The following is a 20,604-nucleotide window of genomic DNA, read 5'->3' on the forward strand; positions in this document are numbered from 1 at the left end:
GTGGATGAAAGCTGGGAATAAACCAGCAATATGAGGGCAGCTTATTAAAGTTTCCTCCCCTGACTCAGTGTTCCCTCATTGTAATACAGTTGACATAACCCTACACTAAGGGGAAAAAAAAAAAGAAGAAAACCTACCCAAAGAGATATAAATATTTCCCCCAAAGTCAAAGACACTCTTCTTTCAAGATGTTAGACAACTCTTACAGAAAGAGAAAAGCATTTCTCTACCGAAAGCAGAAATCTCCACCTGTAAGAACTCAGGAGGAGACCGGACAGCATCCCAAGTGCTCAGGATGGGCACAAGCTTCATGTGGGACACCTCAGTGAGGAGACCAAACACCACGAGTGCCTGGGACAGGCCAAAGCTCCACACGGGACACCCCAACAAAGCAGAACTTGGGATACAGAAGGTGCTCGGTTCCTGCTGTACCACGTAGATCACTTCTCAAACAACAACCAGAGCAAGAGCTTCACCCCAGGGCTCAAATCAGAAAATGACTGGTCCTGTGTTGTGCTGAAAGCCCCTGGGAAGATGGGTTTTTAAGAGCAGCAGCTCCAGCTGCAACCTAATTGTCTGACCAGTGGGTGCCCCAAACCCACAACCTCCTCACACCATTATCTCCTGGCAGAAAGGTATTATCTGCTTCCACTCTTCCCTCTCTGCCTCCTTGTTTAAAGCTTTCTGGCTGCTGGTGAGGAAATGAGTCTGCCTCACTCTACCTTTCTCCCATCACCTTGCTGTCTGCGAGGACTGGTGAGAAAATGTTTCAGCTGCTCTTACACTTCTACAGCATCCATTTCCTGAGGCCCTTATGGAAAAAAAGACTGTCCCATCTCCTGCTGATGATAGTTTATCAGGTAATGGCATGAAGCAGGAATGATCCTGCAAAGCTGTTACCAATACCCAATGGTATATGAATAGCAGCAGTGAGACAGAGATCACGCTCATCGCGTTCACCCACCAAAGGGCAAAGCCCGAACAGCAACCAAGGGACTGGCACAGCCTGCCTGCTAAAGAGCGTATCATTACTTTAACCTGCCATGAGTAGTTGTTTGGCTTTTCTGATTTTCTGTGTGTGCACTGTAGGTTTTTTATATTTTATTTTAAGTTAAAACCTGCTGAAATTCAATGGCTCGAGACACAGCAGTGCCAAGGAAAAGGAGCCTCTGGTCCCTGAGAGGGACTTTTCTCAGTGCTGGCTTGACACATAAAATCTGTTTCTTCAATTATGTCTTCCCTCTTACCTATTTTAGACACGATGGTGTGAAAACATAATAAAAGCTCGTGGAAAAAAAATCAAGGAAGCTGAGAAAGTATTCTTCAGATCATATTTAGAGCCCTTCGCTCTCAAATGCTTTAATACCAGGAGAATAGCTGCTTGCATACCCCAGCTCTGCCCCTGCGCCATGCCAGCACGTACAGGCTCTCACACCTTCCCAGATCACCAGCATCTCCATCTCCAGCAGTGTTAAGAACTGCCCTGTTCAATAAAAACACAGTTACTGAAATGCAGAAGTCCAGCTACAAAAGCCAGTCTGCACTGTTTAGCGCTCTGCATCCAGTGAGGTGCTGGTGTTCTACTACAGTTTGTCATACGTACACTTACAATCTGCACAAACCCAGAACTTCTTCACAGTACATGACATCTCTGCTATGCCACTCCTAGTTCAAAATATATCTTAAAGCATCTGAAGTATCAACTACAGGATTTTAATCACTTATTCAAAAACTCTACCAAGCCAGGGTGAAGCTTTGCAAATAAAAGCTCGGCTCAGGAGTTACAGTTCACCACCTTCACACAGCAAAATCTTCTGTTAAGTGATTTATCGGAATAATGGATATTTTTTGTATGACAAAACGGATTACTCTAAAAATTGTCCCAAGCAATCATTATAGTCATAGCAAAATCAGGGCTTGCTTTTCTACCACAACAAAAATTATGTATTTGGTTTCATAAATAAAAAGCAATGAAAAATACCACTAATTTGGCCAGGATAGAAGTCTACAATAAAGTCCTCGTTTTAGGTGTGAGAAGATTTTTGGACTTCAAAGGCGTGAAATTCCCCTTTCTCCTGGTGATAAGAAATGCCCCTTGATGCCCCATCTTCTTCAGGACATAGCCAAAGTGGAAATAATTTTCAAAACTAATATGTACATGGAGTAACATGGTTAACATCATCCAACTAATTTAGATCCACCTACACAGTATAAATATGTCTAGATAAACTGTCACCTTCAGCAGAATTCATTAAAATAATGTTATATCTTCCTTGTTAAATGTAATTTTTTTAATTGAAATTTAATCTTACTGCATTATTTGGTAGATTTTTAATTGACATTTGTAGTAATTAATCGGTAAGCATTACAGCTTTGTCTGAAGAGTTTAAAACTAAATTTGACATCGAGATTGGCCAGCCACTGCTGTGAGGTGCCTGCTGGGAGCATTTCATCATCCTCCCAGCCCCTCCTGCTGATCAGAGGTGGGAGATGATGGTCTCTTTCTTACAGTCATGAATTACATTACTAATGTATTCCATTACCACCACGCAAATGTCATGTTAATTCCTGATCATCATCAAGTCAGACAATGGTTTCCACGCTGGCACCCAGCCAATTAGCGGTGTGGAAAAATATTCCGCCAATTATATAACTTGAATTAGGTTAAGGACTCAAGAGAAAGCAAAATAAATGCTTTGAAAATACTTCTGAGATAAAATGTAAGTTGACACTGTCTTCATGTGCTATAGCCGATGTTATACAATCTGATAGGCAGCTGCCAACATTCATAACTGTTTATTAAATCTAGCCTCTCTTTATGGTGGCAGCTAAGATCTGTATTTTTACCAATATTAGGTTCATTGTGTTATGAAAAAAGACCAAAATACTTAGGAGCATTCACACCAGCTTATAAAACATATTATGTAGTATATTAAATTGTTAAAATTACTTCTTCTCTCCTCCCCCCTGCCACAGAGAAAGTTCCATGGACAGAAAAGTTTCAGAAAAACAAAGTCCTTCTGTAGCCACTGATGCTTTAAAGAGCAAGGGAGATCCTGCGAGGACAGAAGTGCCATCCCTGGGCTGTTGCCACCTCTCCTGCCGTGCAGCTCTGCCAGGGGACACCAGCCTAAGCTCCTGGTGCTCTGCCCTGCTCCCTCCATCCCACTGACACACATCTGGGTTAGCACAACCCACTGACCTGGGGGAACCCGCTTCTGCTCCACAGCTGTCGGCAAACCCCTTTGGCCTCTGACCCTAGCTATCACAAGAAGCATCACGGGCAGATAAAGCCGTCTGTGTAACCAGGATTCCATCCACCAGAGGAGAGGACTGTGGCAGAAGCAGGGCATCCCTGCCAGAAAAGGTCACCACGAAGCCTGGTGGAAACCCCTCCAGCTGCGCAAGGACACGGCAGGTTTCTAACTCTGTGCTAGCCTGGTGTGCGCAGCACCGAGCCCCACTGCCAGCATGCTCTGCCAGCAACTTGCTGCACGACCAGGTTTTTAGAACCACCCCATTATTTTGATTTGTTCTGTTCTTAACTCAATTTATCGTACAAGCATGGTTATCTCCAATTTAAAAACGTATACAGCACCAGTTCCTCGACTTTAAAAATTTATAACTATGAGCAATTTGTTAAAACCTTTTAGCGTATCTTTCTGTCTCATTTTTCTAGGTGCTGCAACGAGGCAATTCACTGTTCTGGCTGCTTACCCTAGATGACCTTTGCCTGCCATAAAATGGTATACAACTAAGCGCTCTGCTTTAAATAAAACCCTTGCCTCTTCGAAAGGCCCTACGTATTCAGTCAACACAATCAGCAGAAACCACATTTGGTTACTCAATAAGCTGGAAACTTCTAAAACGCGCACAGCGGTGAATGAATTCCTGACATCACCAGGGACACTCGAGTAGGGAACAAGAGAGACCGCTGAGAAGTGGCTCTTGCTGCAGCTGGAGAAAGGATCACTCCTTTAAACTGAACTCTCAAGGAAAACAAGAACAAAAACTGAATTAGCTCAACACGTACCCTCTACAGTCAGCACATTGCTAGGCAACTTACCATCTCTTGATAGAATTATGGTGGAGGGCTGGTCGTACATCAAGGCTAAGATGAACAGAAGCACCAGTTTTGGCCAACTGCTCCTTTCCAGTGGGACTGCTTAATGCTTGGTCATTTCATGTTATCATTTTGCAATATTTTCTAAGCACCTGGAGAGTCTAATGCATTCAGAAGGTATTTTAAAGCTATTATGTGACATGAAAATTTTAAGACAACTGGAAGTAAGTGAATTTTAGGAGGAATAGCATGAGTCTTTTTATTTGTTCAAGCCAGCATTTGAAGAGTTAACAATCCTTCTTCTCATTGCTTTTATTTTTTAATACTGAAGCTATCCAGAGGGCACGCTACTTGAACACTTTATCTTTACTCAGGATGCCAGTAGGCCACAGCTCCATACCTCCATAACTCAAGCTGGTATTTCAAGAGGATTCTTCAAAGCACCCTGGTCTTTCCATTTGCCACCGCTGAGACCAGACACAAAGTCTCGTTACAGGCAGTGCCACAGGGCTATCGCAATACTTGGCCATGTCACACTTAACCATAGTAGCTTTAGAGGGGCCTCAGTCTTTAACAGTAACTTGTATAGTAAGATTCAGACTCCAGTTTACAGTTACTGAAGTATTACGCAAATGCACAGACTGCTTTAAATAGAGGCACATACCTTGCATAAACCCTCAAGTTTTCCATGCATACTTCATAGGCACAAAGAAATAATTAATTAGCTAGCCACCATGATTAAAATCAATTGATTCATACATGACAGAGCAGTGAGAAATTTTTGCATCACTGCAGAAGTCTGGAGTTGGCTCCTGTTTGGGGATCTTAGTCATATCATTGAGGTTGGTAACTCAGATATGAAGGAAATGGTAAGAATCCCTCTCCTGCATGCACACTTTGAGTGCCATATGGGTTTATTCAACTGTTTACTACACCAGTCGGTAACAACTGAACAGCTATTACAATCTTTGCTAAATGACATGGTAATTATGCTACCTCTGGAAAAAAAGAAAAAAAAATGGGAACTTAAAAAAAAAAAAAATCACAATTCACTGATGTGTGAATTTCTTAGGTTTTATAATCTTTGAATTGAAATACACTTTCTAACACAGAGAAGCATATTAAATATATAATAGAAACCTGAATTTATTAAAAAAAATAATTTGTGCTCTCATTTCCTACACAATTTAATTCTGTAGATTTCCTAGTTTTGAAAGATTTCTTACAAAGACCTTCCAATTTTCCTGTAAAATCAGATGATTCTTGTTTTCCTAATGTCAGTCTTCTGATTAATGAAGAAATATTGTCCCTCCTCTCACCCCAGTTACTAAGAGAGGCAATCAGGAGCAGGTCAGTAAGAGGAGAGGGCAAGGGAAGGGTCACTGTGCCAGGCTGCTGGAAGACAGTAACAGCCAGGAAAAGCCACTTGTTTGGCACAAAAGGGACCAACAGGCTTCTCATTTGGCTAACACCACCAGGAAAGGGCAGCTGCCAATTAACAGGGAAGGGGTCATCCCACACCACCCTCTCAAGCTTGACCAAGTACATCCTGGCCAAAATTGGCTGTTAAAGGCTTTGTCCCTGTCTTCCTCCAGGCTGGGCATCGCAGCACCAATGCCACGCTGAATAGTGCAAGCACACGCGACAAGACAGCTCTCCTGTGTACCAGTGACACCATTTTGTCACTGGGATGCAAGTGCAGCAAACGGTGGAGCTAATTATTTGTTGGTAATGGCTCCTTTGAGAGTCCATCATGTGACACACGGTGGAGAGGAGACCTCTCCATATTCATATTTAATCATGACATGATTTGCCCACATAAGCACATTTAGACCCTGTCTATCTGCAAGGCTTCAGTTTCGGGCAGTAGTTTTGCCTGCATCACTGAACTCCAGTTTCACCACCAAAGACCTCATAGCTCATAGGATATGAGGCGATGGAGAGAAGGATGGAAGGAAGGGAGGGAGTATTTCTTTCTGTATTGATATTTGGTATCACTGCTATTTCGTTACAATGAAGGGGGGGGGGGGGGGGGGGGGGCTGGGGTTTGGGTTTTTGTTTTGAAGAATAGTCGTTACTTGCTTTTAAGCAGACAATACAAAAAAGAAACCCAAACCCCCATCATGTTAAGGAGAGGAGAAAAGGGTAAGGGAAAAAGAGCCTGTAAGAAAGAATAAGTGAGAGTTACTGCAAACTCAAGTTTGACGACTCACCAATTTTACTTGCAGGCATCACACATATCCACTCATGACTCAGGGCAAATATAGGAAAGGATCGAAACCCTTATCATGGCACATGTGTCTGGAAGCCGGAGTCACTCAGAAAAAATGTTCTCAGGAGACTGAAAGACAAAAACATGTTTTAAAACTTTACTCAGTTAGAATCATATCAAAGCCTACCATTTTCCTTTGAAAATAAAAGGTGTTTATAAACGCTGGAGGTGGGGAGAGCATTACAGGAGTATTTCTACAAATCAGACTTTATCACACAGCAGACTTTATTTGGCTTTAAATAAAACTGAGACTTACAATATTAAGAAAGGTTTTTAAAGACACACTTATTTCACATTTGCAACGTGCTCCTCTGACAGGCAAGCTTATGTTCTTTCTAAATACCAAAATGTGTCACCATCCAAATCCATATTCTGCTTGAAAACACTGCACTGTGAACAAAATCCAGATACTTAAACCTACTTTGCATTATCGAAATACAACAGTCTCTGAATTTCTGAAATATTTACTTTCTGCCTTCACTCACTGCATCCTGATAAAACCTTAACAAAATGTAGAATCTCTTGTTAGCAATAATCTTTCCTCTGAGATAAGGAAAAACACATATAAAACCTATTTGATGTTCAGGGTGAAAAGGCAAAATTTGCAAACATCAGTTAAGAAATACCAATTAGTATTGGTTTTTCCCCAGCTATTAGTAACACAGATTGAATTTAAGCTTAGCTCAGAGGAAGATGCTTGCTGTACAATTGAAACATCCATTTTACTAATAAGGGTATTTTAAAATAAGATATATAATTTCTTCACTGACAAAGTATCCACACTGAGTTAAAAAACTCATTATCAGAATTAAGAATGGAGCAGTTGCCAGGGTTGCTCTGCATTGTACCCATGAAACCACATGGGATTTAACCAGCAGCTCCTGTGCCTGGCCCAAACTGGTTAAGGGTACTTGCTGCCCTAACGGAAGCACCAACACCCAGGAGAGCCTCTGCTCCCTGGACCACTACGCACCAGGGACCTGCAGCAATAAACCCCAGAGGAGAAAACAAACTTCGGAGCAGATGAAAATGTCCTGATGGACTGGGGTAGAAAAAAAAAAATACAAAAGCAAAAATCACACGCAGTGCTTCCAATCTCTTCATTCCCCAGTCCTCTCCCTCCATAGCATCCCCAAGGCGGTGGCTGTTCCCAGCCTTTCCACACCTACCAGCACTTTGGCAGTGGCAAGAACTGCCGCCTCCAAATTAACTTCGTGGAGTTAATTATTTTGGCAGCCCACTGCAGCCTTCCTGAGGAACATCTGGAAGCTTCTGTCTTAGCAACAACTGCATGAAATTTTGTGAGACAAAAAACAGGTACTTCTCTGGCCCTGGGGCTTTCTCCCATTCTTTGCTGAATGCAATGCAATGGCACAAAGAAGTTCACAAGAGTTCAGAAATCTAAATATAGGGATTATGCGACCCTATTATAAAACCACGCTACACAATAAAAACAGATCCAAAAGGGTTTTTTTAACAGCATTTATGCTAAACATGACTCCTTACTCAGAGACTCTGAAATACCTGCAAACCATAAAGTGACCTGTGTCTTGCATCAGTTGTATTTTATTCATGAGAAGCACAGCACTTGAGAGAAGCAACTGAGCAGTGTCAGAAACACACATCCGAGGCTTGCTTTATTGCTTGATGTGCTTGATGACAGATATGCAGATGGGTATATGTAGCTGAGCAGAAAGCTGCATCTACTCATGTTGGGGCAAGATTTTTCCAGCTGACCTGCTGCACCACAATATCCAACTCCTTAGTAATCTTTATCCATGATACGTCTGTAGAGCAGGAAAACTATCATTAGCCCCGTTTAGAAGATGAAGAACTGAAGCTCATTTTGGCTAATGTTTCCTCAAAAGATTTCATGTTCTTTTGAGACTTTTGAGGCAAAATGATTTGTGAAATAATATATTTGGTCTGCAGCTGATGAGGGCTACGGTGTACAGAAGCACTGTCCTCACCTCCAGATTGCTCTTCTCCACAGCCCTCCTCAAGCATAAGGAATATCTTGGCAACTTTGTGCCAACAAGCAGATTTGAAAGCTGGGAGACCTTCTACACAAGGAACAAGAAACAGGGTTGGGAGTAGTACAAACAGCCCAGCCCAGCTCGACTTAAACTCTAACGGTGGACCTGGAAAAATGGATGTTTCTTACGCCATCAAAAAATGACCTCACCAAAATACTCCACAGAACGTTTCTTCAGCCAGGTTTCCCAAGGGAACAAGGCTTACGTGATCACCATGTACTTTCTGTGCCCAGCCCCACCTGCATCTTTTGAATCCCTTCGGATTAATGGGAGCAGAGAGCTCCCAAAGACATGAATTCTCACGGCATTAAGTCTGAGGCTTGCACCAGTGGAGCCCTCCAAAACCATTTGATCAGCTGTCTCCAACAGCCAGCTGGCTCACCGGCACACCGCCAGCTCCGGGCTGAGCCCAGCACAGCAGCTGCCTGCCAGGAGGTAGCCCAGCAAGGCCCGGGGGCATGAAGGCAGCTCAGGCATTTCCATGGACCTCAATGCTAGAGAACCTGGGGAAACCACACGTACTGCTGAGGGGAAGGGTGGAGGAGGGAGCGCGGAACAGATAGTAGATCGGTTCTGATAAACTGAAGCCTTTAATGATCTACCCACACACTTGAGTTCGATCTGGCATTGACAAATTGAAGCTTTTAATGATGCGCCCACACATTTGAGTTGGACACTCCTCTTCTACGACTTTCACAAAAATAGCCTGCTGGGTTAAAGACAGAGAAACTCTAGTAACGCTACAACGCAAGCAGAACTCTCAACCACTCTTTCACAAAACTACTCCCCCAACAGATTCTTTGATGCAACCTCCAATAGAGACCTCCTCCTGTGCTGCCTTGCTCCCATACTGATTCTCCAAAGGCTACAGCTAAATAAGGGGCAAATAGATGCAGCAGCTTTAGCATAACTAAAGTACGAAGTCAATCAAACCTTGAAACAGGAATCTGGGCTTCATTAATTCCAGCAACCACAATGTTTTTATTATCACTGTATTAATCAAAATAGGAAACCTATTAATCTGCCCCCAACAAAATTAATCTTCATAATATTGAACAGATTTGAAAGACAAGTTTTAATATTTCACTACTTAAGTCCCAAAGGTAGAGGCGCACAGCTCTGATGATCTAGCAGACCACTACAGACTTCATCTCATCGGCCTGAGATCAGCCCTAGCACCCTCACCTTTGCCTGATGCTTCCAGCCTTCTTCGCGCATCTCCACCGTGGGGTCTGGCTGCTCCCATAGCTTTTGAAGCAACAGAGAGCATTGTTTCATACATGAAACTGCAAAACGGGCTGCAGCACTTGATGCAGTTAAAGAGCTGTGAAGAGTTTATGCTGGGACCTAAGGAACAGCACCGTGCGTCACACCCAGCCACGCTTGGGTGGCACTGGCTGGATATGCCACCCCTCACGAAGGGCTGCCTGGGTACGAGTGAGCTTTCTGCAGTGGGCAGGACAAACCTGAACGGTAGCAGACCTATGACCATGTGTTCAGAGGAATGAGAAGAGGTGCCCTGTGAGAAAAAGGCAAGCAGCTGCAGAACAAGAAAGTATCTGAAATCCCCATGCTCCACTGGAGCAAGTCAAGGATTATCACTCGGATCTGGCACAGCCTGTGCCCGACCCCCAGTGCAGCAACCCCCCGCCAAAGCCACTGCAGTGAGCTGCAAAACACCCCTCTGCTACCAGATGAGACATGGTAACAGAGCCCAGTTTCAGGGAGAAAATGGGTGGCAGAGGAAAAGTCCTTACAAAAGGATAGCAAGGAGTGGGACATCACAGAAAGGGGCTGAAGACATAAAGGCAAATGACAAATGTGACTGGAAAAAAAAGAGGAAAACAACCCAAAGCATCTCCAGATACCCATACCCTGCCTGGGGTGGGTGACACAGCCGAGCACACAGCTGCGCAGTTCTGCTGCTGCTCTTCCATCACCGTCACCACAGTGCCAATTACTGATGGACACGGTGTTTTGTTACTCGGACAGATTTTAATTAAAGCAGCTTTCACCAACATATATATATATATACACACACACATATGTAGATACACATACACCTTGGGACTATATTTGGCACAAAACCTTTCAAAGCCTGATCAAAGGCAGAACTTCAATCATCTTAACACACCACTAGCATTGGGCTGTTTACTGACGGCAATGAAACTACAGAATACTGTTTTAACTAATGATTTCTCAAAGCCATGTTGCACAAAAGAAAACAGGTTCAACTTGTACATCAGTGCCTATGAGACTGCTCCAAAACAGACAACTGTATGAAAAGTTGTGCCCATGTATACATATATACAAAACTGTTTTTAAGTGACTGTTTTAAATTAGAATAAATCTGTGTTCCACCAATTAAGCTTTGAATGCACGACTGATATCGTTCGCTATTTTAAACAAGCAGCATAATAAATGCAAAAAATCAAATATTTTAGAGAAAATACTTGGAGAGTTGAGACATTAATTTTGCCATATACAATCTGTTTCACAGGGATTTAAAAAGCGTTATTGCCACCCTGGGTACATTGGAATAAAGATGAAACACCATCCTCTCCTATTTACATATTAAAAAATACATGCCTTCTCGATACAGTGATATAGACTACCCAGCTTGCTGATACATGACGCTGTTAAAAACAAGCCTGTCTAGAAAACGTAAAGCCCCAAACTAGATCTAGAGTCTTTGTAAGAATCACTGCACTCTAACAGGTTGTAAGTGGAAATAAAATGTACTGCTGTCCTGTTTATCCTCCCCTCCAGCAAATGTCCTGGGGGAGCGAGGCAGGAGCAGCTGCAGCTCCCCAGGGCCCTGCCTAACGATGGAGCTGTTTACCAAGCACCACCACCGACAGCAAAATAAGGAGCAAGATTAGCCTGGAAAGCCTTGGGAACTCAGGGTGTTTATATGCAGGTGAAAAAACAAACAAACAAACAAACAAAAACCACAATACCAAAAAACCATCAAACGCCACTCCCCTCTCCCCAAAATAAACCCCCGCCATCCCTATTCTTATTTCTACCTCATATACCTGTATTTGATCATAGCTTGAGATGCTCAGCAATTTCCTAAAATCTTTCAATACAGATCCAATTTTTCCAAAATAAATAACCTTTTTCTTTTTTTTTTTTTCCCTTTAAATAAATTGCCATTTGAAACACATGCCGAAAGCATCCTTAAAAAGACCACAACGGCTGCTTGCAAAGGGAACTTCACTGCACCGAGTAGTAGCATTTGTTCTCCCCTTTCAGCTGGGATCCACCTCAACTTTTTGATGTTGGTTTGAGCTTTTATTTGCAAATAGAGCAGAGCTGCTTGGGATGGAGAGCTCCTCCGGAGCATGCCATGTGGCCTGCACAGATGTTCCTTTTATTCCCGTGTCCCACAAGGCTCCGTGGCTTGCTGGTGTTAAACAGATTACGCAAGTAGAACACTTGATTTTGCATGTCCCCCTTTTTTCCAACAGTTGTCTAATTTACTCAACTCATTTTGCCCCCCTTCCCCCTACAATCACCACAGAAAACACAGAAAAATGAGGCAGAAGTGAAGTTTCTCATCCAAGACCAGAATTTGCAGAAATACTCAGCATCTGCAAACAAAGCAGAAATGCAGAACAAAACTTATTTGGACAGTAAAGTAACTAGCTCATTAGGTGCCAGGTCCTTCTAAAAACAACCAAAAAAAATTGTCATATCCCAGTAACACCAGGCGTCACAAGTATCATAATCTCTAATCCTTATTTAGATGTCCAAATGAGAATTGAACTTAAAAAAAAAAAAAATCTAACACCAATTATGGGTGCTAAGCATTTGAAAATCCTTGAAAATCTGGCCTTCAACTCAGTCACAAAGAAGGGGCTTAATTTCCGGGCTGTCAGGCATCCCAATCAACAATTGAAGTCAATGGGATCTACACACTACCTAATAAAAAAAAAAAAATAGAGCCTAAGAGGCCCATTAAAAAACTTCAGCTACAGGGAGACAACCTCACTGCAGAAGACAGCAGCTACACACAGCTTTGTGCATCAGCCACTTTGCTTTCAAGCTTAATTTGATTAATCATTTTGGTATTATCCCCAATTAGAAAAGTGTCTAACTGGAAAACGAATAATAAAAAAACCCCTGGTTAAGACTAAGACGCAGCACAAAATGGCAGCTACTGAACATGCAACTACTTGGGACTTCTGGCATTTGCCAAGGATAAAAAATTAAAGCTAATAATTGTGGGCAAATACAAAGGCATTGGTGTTTCATCCAGACCACAGATTTTGAAATATATTTTTTTTTTAATAAACTGAAACTGAATTCCAGATGTTGAAAGTTGGGAAGTAAAAACTGCTTTAGCTGTAAAAACACGGAAAGGTGAGACAAAAAATTCTGCTGAAATATAAGGATTCTTAGGGATGAAAGCACAGCCCATACACCCCCCTCCCCAGGAATGGGCTGGGACAGGATTTTTTTTCCCCTCTTGTGTGCCAAACCAGGTAGTGGCACAGGGGTTTGCCTGGAGTTTCCCTTTAATAAGGGACAGACTGAAGCAGAAAACCCTGGGCACTCCCTCAGCAGGGAGGGGAACACGTCCCCTGCATTCCTGATGCTGTGGCAGTTTTGAAGGGAGCCCACCTGGACCCTCCCGCACCCATGCTCTGCAACCCATGGCTGGTACCAGGCAACTCCTCCTGTGTGATAACATAAAGGCAGGGGGGACTTCAGGATGCAACAAACATGAACTAGTACATCCCAGAAAGATGCAAACACCCACCATTTTCTTTCACCAAACACAATGAGTCTCTGAATCATCCCTGACACGTCAGGCTCCAGGACGTCCTTCAGCATCTAAATAACAATCCAAATCGGACCCACAAAACTGGTTCTTGTTTTAATATATGGGTTCAATCATCATCAACACTCAGGGCTTTTCAAAGCAGAATTCAGGACAGTATTTTGAGATCACTGGTTTCACCCCTGTTTATTTCCATTACAGCATCCACAGTGCCCTGCAGATGAGCATACAAAATCACAGAGTATCCTGCAGCATCCCAGGAAGACACTCAGTTTCACCCTAAAATTCAAGGACAGCAGAAAACATTTGGATTTTGATAAGAAGCGGAATATTCATCAGCATACTTCACTAGTGATGCAGTCAAAACTTGCAAACTTAGTCACAGAAATATGACTGAACTTGTCTGCTACCACAAAACAAAGTACCGTCTAGTGGTTAAAATCAGAGGACATGATTCAGGAATGCAAGCCTTTTCAAAGAAGAACTAAAACACATGATTAAGTGCTGTTGAAGTCAATAGGCTGATTCAGAGACCAGCTTTTGGAGCGATGGATAATACTCCCCACATTGCCATATGGCTCTCAGTCAAACTTCCTAGAAGCATTTTGCTAATACTGGGTTCCACCACAGCTTTTGGGAGGCCTGCTTTTCTTTTGCCTTCCCGCCCCCCCCGCCCCCTTCTTTTTTTAAACCTGTGTCTGGGATGGTTTTCACCCACTCTGACGATCCTCCAGGCTCTCACCAACTGACAGAGAATACCCAACTGTGATTACTGCAGGGTGGTGCAGACTCATGCAACAATTAATAGTCTCAAATGAAAGGTTATATATAAATAATAAATAAATTCAAAAATATATTATGTAATATATAAATATATACTATGTAAAATAATAAACACAGATATATAAATAATAAATACAAATTTATGATAATAAATACATGCACTTTTTGTGGTGTTTAGTAAAAGGTACACAGGCCCATTACAGCAACGAAATCCAGCAAGTGCATCTCAGCCAGCTGTGCGATCTCTGCAAACTATCCCAATCCCACCCCAAAACTCCTGAATTCGCTGCCTTTACAACTTACAGATACTTCACTTCTCCTGCCAGCTCCCCATTCGCTGCTACAGTAAAATCTTCAGTGGCGGATTTGCAATTTTTTATCCTTTTAATCTATATTGTCATAGCAGCCACTTGTCATAGCCTCCTGCGAAGCAGTGACAACAGCACAGCCAGGGAGGCCAACCCCCGAGGCAGGCACCGGCTGCCGCCCCACGCCAAGCAAACCATGTCCCCGAGGTTCTCCTTATCTCCCAGGAACGCCATCCAACAGCACCTCCTGCGCCCCAGCCATCCTCAACCCTGCCAATACAAACAGGCAGCAAACCAAACCTTTTAGCAAGACAAATGCCTACCTAGCAGCATGTGAGCTAACATTTATAGCAACTCGGTTACGATTCTCACTTGTATTTACACAACAGGGAAGGGAAGGGAAGAGGGAGACCACTGGCAGAGCCACCCACTGACTTTCCATGCCCTCCCCAAGCCACCCGACTGAAATAATCCACTAATTCTGCACATTTCCTAATCTTTGTAAAGTTATTCGTTACATTTAGTCATGGAAAAGAAGAAATAAAACAAGAACCTAATGAATTCTTGTTGGCTTTTTGAAACACTTCATAGTACAGATAAGGCATAACATCATTTTTAAGCAGTTTGAAAACACCCTGTCACTTCCTATAATTAAATAAATATAATTGCAGCCTAAGTCAGCCCTCCCAGCCATCTTGTCTTTAAGGCAATGGGGAAAGAAGAGGCGCTATATCGTACAGTACTTTTTCTGGCTGTTGAAGTGTTTCTCCTTATTCAATATCTAAATTAAATCAAATGGAGTATACTAAGTAAGCCCATAAGACACAGCGCATAATGCAAGAGTCTTAAAATCCTTATCTACTGAGCACTCCAGCTTAAAGGCTGATGTTTTATGTTCCCCTGCAGCGCATGGGGATCCTGCTGGCTTGGCCAGACTAGGAAAATAAGCTTCGAATGACCAAACGCAACTGCAACTTGAAAAGTAGGAACCAAACCAGACACAACAAACCACAGAGCAGCCGCCCCAGCCCGGCCTGAGCTCGCCCAGCGCTGCCTTTCCCTCACCGGCATGCTCCCCGTGCGGCGGCGGACTTTGCAGGGCTGCTGATAAGATGCTTGCGAGTACAAGCCCACGAGCTGGGCCGTTAATCACAAGATATTTTAGCCTGAGATGCACAGGGTGAGGAAGGCAGAAAGCCGGCTCGTGCTGACGGAGCAACAGATGCACAGAGTTGTGCAAATTTGCTGAATTCCAAAGTTATGAATTCCTCAAGTTTAAGTGATTCTTAAAACACCGCTGAGCCAAAATCCACAGTCCTGTCTGGATGCTCTCCCCACAGGTCCCAGCGCCAGGACAAGAGGACGGCGCAGCCCAGGGGAGCCCACCCCATCGCACACAGCGCGGAGGAACAGGAAGGGCGTTTGGGGTCATTTTCTGCCCGTGCTTGCCCTGAGCAGCCCTGCGGACGGTCAAGGGACGGTCATTCCCTGCACCGACCACACGTGACCCTGGGCAAGAAATGGGGCTCCTCCACACTCATGCACCAACATCTGCATCCCAGGGCAAGCTCTGTGCAGAACGCAAGAGGCACAGCGTACCAAGTACTGCAGAGCCTGTAAGTATCAGCTTCTTGTAATGTGCAAATAAAACTTGAGTTCAAGACAAAGTCCAGCATCTATCCTCCAAGTTTGGATATGTTTCTCTCCTGAAAATGTGTAATTGAAGCATAATTACATGCGAAACATCATTTCACACGTCCTATTAAAGGGACATTTACCACAAAGAAGTGTTAAGCAGCTCAAATATTAAAATGTGAGTAAAACTATTGCTGATAACAATGACATAAATTAATATTGGTAGTTAATTAAGTCCCGCTGTATTCTCAGACTTTTATTGGAAGACTGAGGCTTTTTCACAAAATTTGTGTTAAATATGATTTACTAAAGTACTTAGCTCCACCAGGTCCATCAATTTAGTTTTTATTGTTCAACTCATCTGCCCTACATTGAGCATAACCTGCCCATAGAAACAAACCACACATTGCACCTTATTTCCTCCACAGAAGACCTCTGTAATTATCACCACATCTACTCTAAGTGTAGTTGGAGGTCAAATTCCAGATCTCTTGCCTTTTTTTTTTTTTTTTTTACCCTGTTACCTTTCAACTTGTATGCGCCAGAAAACAGTTTCAAAAATTAAAAAAATACCTCTCTGGGCAGGGAAATGCAAAAATCCCATTTCCTCTGGATCAGATTTCACAGCTTGAGAAGGAAAGAAGGGAGAGACAGTCACTTAATGTTGCACAGCAGCCATGGGACTGGAGCTGTGAAGACAGCACTGGGACATCCTCAGTACCACCCAGCATTCCAATAATGCAAAGCAAAGCACTGCTGCCAGTGCAGCCCATCCACGGGTTATCACAACCCTGCAGATGTTAACGCTACTATTTGTGATGAAAAGATTAGGTGAATTTAAAATCATGGTGGTTGTTTTTTTAATCTTCTACAGACAACAGGACCTGGGTGCATCACTTTCCAGCAGCATTTGGAAAAGACAAGTTAACATCACTGAGGGCACCAGAGGGATGCCTGGCCTTAGCCAGCATTCCTTGGCATGAAGGGATTGACTGACACAAGCAGAGAAAGGATCAAACAACATTCTGAGAAGCTGCTTAGAGATGTACCGACAAATAATATTAAAATAATAGTGACTGCTTCGCAGTAAGGGGGGGTCGGGGGAGGGCAGAGCCACCAGCCCACAGTAGTAACTACAAAGAAATAATTACAGGGCCCAAGCCCGTATAATTTTTTTTAGATTAAAACAATTTCAGAAAACAACACTACTACAAGCCCACCCAAAGCAGCAAGAAGCCATTTTTACCATTTTAATCAAATAACAAGCTGATATGCTAACTTAAAGGATCAAGACAAAATAAGATATGTGGGCCGGCAATCTGAATGCCAAGTTTTACCCATGTGAATTCAGTTATAAATGCTTGGAAAATGTGATTCCTTAACTTAGAAATAGCAGCTGTAGCATTCAAAGGTACTCCAGTAATTACTGGAATGCTTGCTGAAAAACTAGACAGAAGCTAACATCTTACTTACATTAAATACACATTCACCACAAATTAAAAGAGCCACAGAAAAAAAAACCCAAAAAACAATCAGGCAAGCAGATGTTCAAAGAAGAAGGGGGGGTGAGGGAATGACAAGAGAGGACCAGATGCTCATTTCTGGTACTCGGCACAGTGCGCTGAAGATGCCCCACACCACCAGCCTCCCCAAAGTCACTGATGCTGAACAGCCGAAGGGAGTCAGATTGTCACCTATACATCTGTAAGTGGTAATTTCATCCCAGATACTGCAATAACACGCTGCCTTAAAATCGCAAAAATGCTGCCTAGTCATCTGAGACAACAGTAAAACAAGCAGCAACGCCAAGTGTAGTTGTCTACTACTGCCTGAGGGACTCATGGGTTTAGCAACAGGGCTGGCATAAGGATTATATTATCGAGGAGTGTCCTATGCTGCTTTATTGAGTGCCAGTGAAATGTCTGTTGCACTCAGTGCCTGGGAAATACTGTAAGAAACATCAACCAACAGCCACCAAAGGACAAATTAAGCTACTTGACCAATCTGGGCTTATTATCAGCTGCTGTTCCCTGAAAATAAACTGTTTCAGAAGTAAGAGATCGGTGACCTTAGCAGAGACGAGTAAGAAAACCTCTTTGCAGCGAGCATAAAGCCCTATGACATGCTAGTAGGAACAGGAAAGTCCACATCCAGGCTTTGGAAGGAGGTACCCAAAGAGAAGTTATCTGCAAAATGTGCATCACACTCTCCTGGCTCTCTTCACACCTCCCCCTTCACATCCCCACTCCCATGCACCTTCGCGTCTATTCCCACACTTCTCTCGCTACCCACATCCTGAACATATTTATGTTGTAAACATCCATTTGGAAGCATTTGGTAGGCTTGTGGCACAGAGAAGGATGCTGCTTTGAGCTTCAGAAGGCAGTCGTCTCGCCATGACCCCTCTCCGTTTCCCAACTGCACAGGAGGGGAAAAAATTACTTGGCCCTCACCCTTATCTTTTATCCACTCAGGAACGAGATTATTGCCTAATAAAACTTCACTGCAAAGCTATTAAAAATTAAAGGGATATTTCCCTTCCTACATAATGATTTGTCACAAGCCAGACCTAAATCAGGATTGATGAGGTTTGTGGTACCTTTCTTTTTCTTTCTTTTTTTTTTCTTTTTTTCTTTTTTTCTTTTTTTTAATTTGGCAGACTTTTCAGATATTTTTTTTTGCAGCCCTCTGCACTGCTGACTGACACCAAATTTTCTCCTTCAGTCCTCCAGACCTCACTTGTTCAATAGATGAAGTAAGAGGTGAAAGGCAGCTGAGCCAGCAGAAATGTTCCCACTGTCCTTCAGGAAACACACAGAAGAGTCCAAGTAGTTGGTATGATTCAGAACTAGTGGTAGAAAAAGGACAGACCAGATTACAGCAACACAGAGGTCCTCCATCCAAAACCTGCATCCAAAGAGACTCCTGCTAACATATGGTGGAAATGTGACTTTCTGCAAATATCCTCCGCAGAAGCCAATTCCTTTCCTCCACCCAAGCCACATCCAATAGCTCTAGTCGAATGAGCTGTTACTTACACGTATTAGTCAGGATAGGCATCAGCCATGATACAAATTTTAATCCATCTAACTAATGAGGAATCTGCCATCTAGTTAACGTGCTCAGACCCTCCAGAGAAATTAAAATCCACCTATTTAGCCTCCTTGCTCACCAATGTGCTACCCGTCCCGGAGCACAGTGGCTGCTTTTCCCAGTCATCGTGTCCTGCACTCCCTCCGCAGGGCTAGCACCTCTCTGCTCCACCGATACAAAGAGAAGCACCTGAAGCAGAATCACGCTGGAAAAACAGAACTTGGAAAGAATGTGTTAGCAACTTCAATCCAAATATAAAATGCATTTAAAGGTCATAATTTGCATAACTACATCTCATGTTTTTTGTTGTGTGGTGCGGGTTTTTTTTCTTTTTTAAATTGCTCTATCCTGGAAGGTGCCGAGCACTTCTGAGAATTGCTGAGCGCCTCTGTTTCTCATTTAAAGTTTTAACAACTCTTAGGGCTGTTCAGTGCTTGGCGGAAGCAGCTCTGCAAGGCATCCTAGGACCATGCTAATAGGTACGTAGCATTTCTGAAAAGAAAAAAAATAAAAAACACCAAACCCCACCTTTTCGAAAAACAAACTAGTAAGAGAAGGCGTATGGCCCCGAGACCACACAGCACCATTATCACATGCTGACATGACTGGGCTGACATGGGAGTTTCGCTTTCTTACGATGCGTTCGTGGTGGATTCAGAAAAACAGCAAGATGCAACCAGTCATAACAGGAAGAGCTCAAAAGGCCACAGGCACAAATTGCCCTGACATGGCCATAATTATTTTTTTTTTTTAATCCTTTTGTTCACTTGGATCAACAGCTGCCACAACCTGCATCCAGTGAGGATGCTACGCCGATCCCCTGCAACTTCATCACCAAATCCATACCCAGGCCCATAAATAGTGTCATATTTTCCTTGAAAGGACTGAAACTGGAAGAGTAGCAGGTACAAGGAGCGCCCTCTTCAACCAGAGTGAAAGCCAGGAGATGCTGGAACATTCAGCTCTTGCTTCCTGCACAAAATTAATCATAATGGCCAATCTGTGCTGCTGCTTAGTCTGCTGAGGAAAAGATGAAATGGCTAAATTGATATCAAGACAAAGGAAGGGCTTGCTGCAGCAATCTCTGAGGCTGCTGCAGAAGTGGTATTCCGCCTTCTCCCGAGCTACAAAAGGAGACTCTGGAGAAGGCGGAAAACTGTGGCTAGAAGCCTGCAGTTCCCCCAGCTTGTATAAACATGTTTGCAAAGATCAATGCACTCGGCATCGGGTTCAGAGGCTGAACGTGGCTCTATCACCATTAGCACCTGACTGATGATTGACACAAACCACATACCACCTACAAAGGCAATGCACAGACCCGAGCGTGTGGGAAATGCAGGCTTTCCAAAAACCCTCTGCAACATCTTAGATGTTTTCCCACATTTCAAGAAAAAAAAAAGGAAAAAAAAAAAAAAAAGCAAAGAAAGAGAAGAAAAGATTAAGGTTGCGGTGTTCGTGTTAAACGGGATCTTTCATTTCCGTGGTATCCACTCGCATTCCTTTCAAAAGTTAAGAAATATTCTGTTTATTCTGGACTCTGCACTCTTTCCACCAAAACCAAGTTCCTCCTAGTTCTCTGCTGCAGACACTGCCAGCAGAGCAGGGACCCAGAGCACCCAGCCTTG

At 43.2% G+C, this 20,604-nt stretch overlaps 1 protein-coding gene across 10 annotated transcripts in view; it reads right to left on the reverse strand.

Moving 5' to 3' along the window:
* FOXP1 (forkhead box P1) overlaps positions 1-20,604 on the reverse strand; it is a 391,266-nt gene that overhangs the window by 337,112 nt on the left and 33,550 nt on the right. For all 10 annotated transcript variants that reach the window (XM_055707728.1, XM_055707722.1, XM_055707725.1 and 7 more), the window contains exon 2: positions 6,277-6,404. The gene's annotated coding sequence lies outside the window, so the exon portion shown is untranslated. The remainder of the gene's footprint in view (positions 1-6,276; positions 6,405-20,604) is intronic.

This window comes from Falco cherrug, chromosome 4 (assembly GCF_023634085.1).
Source record: "Falco cherrug isolate bFalChe1 chromosome 4, bFalChe1.pri, whole genome shotgun sequence".
Taxonomy (NCBI): Eukaryota; Metazoa; Chordata; class Aves; order Falconiformes; family Falconidae; genus Falco; species Falco cherrug.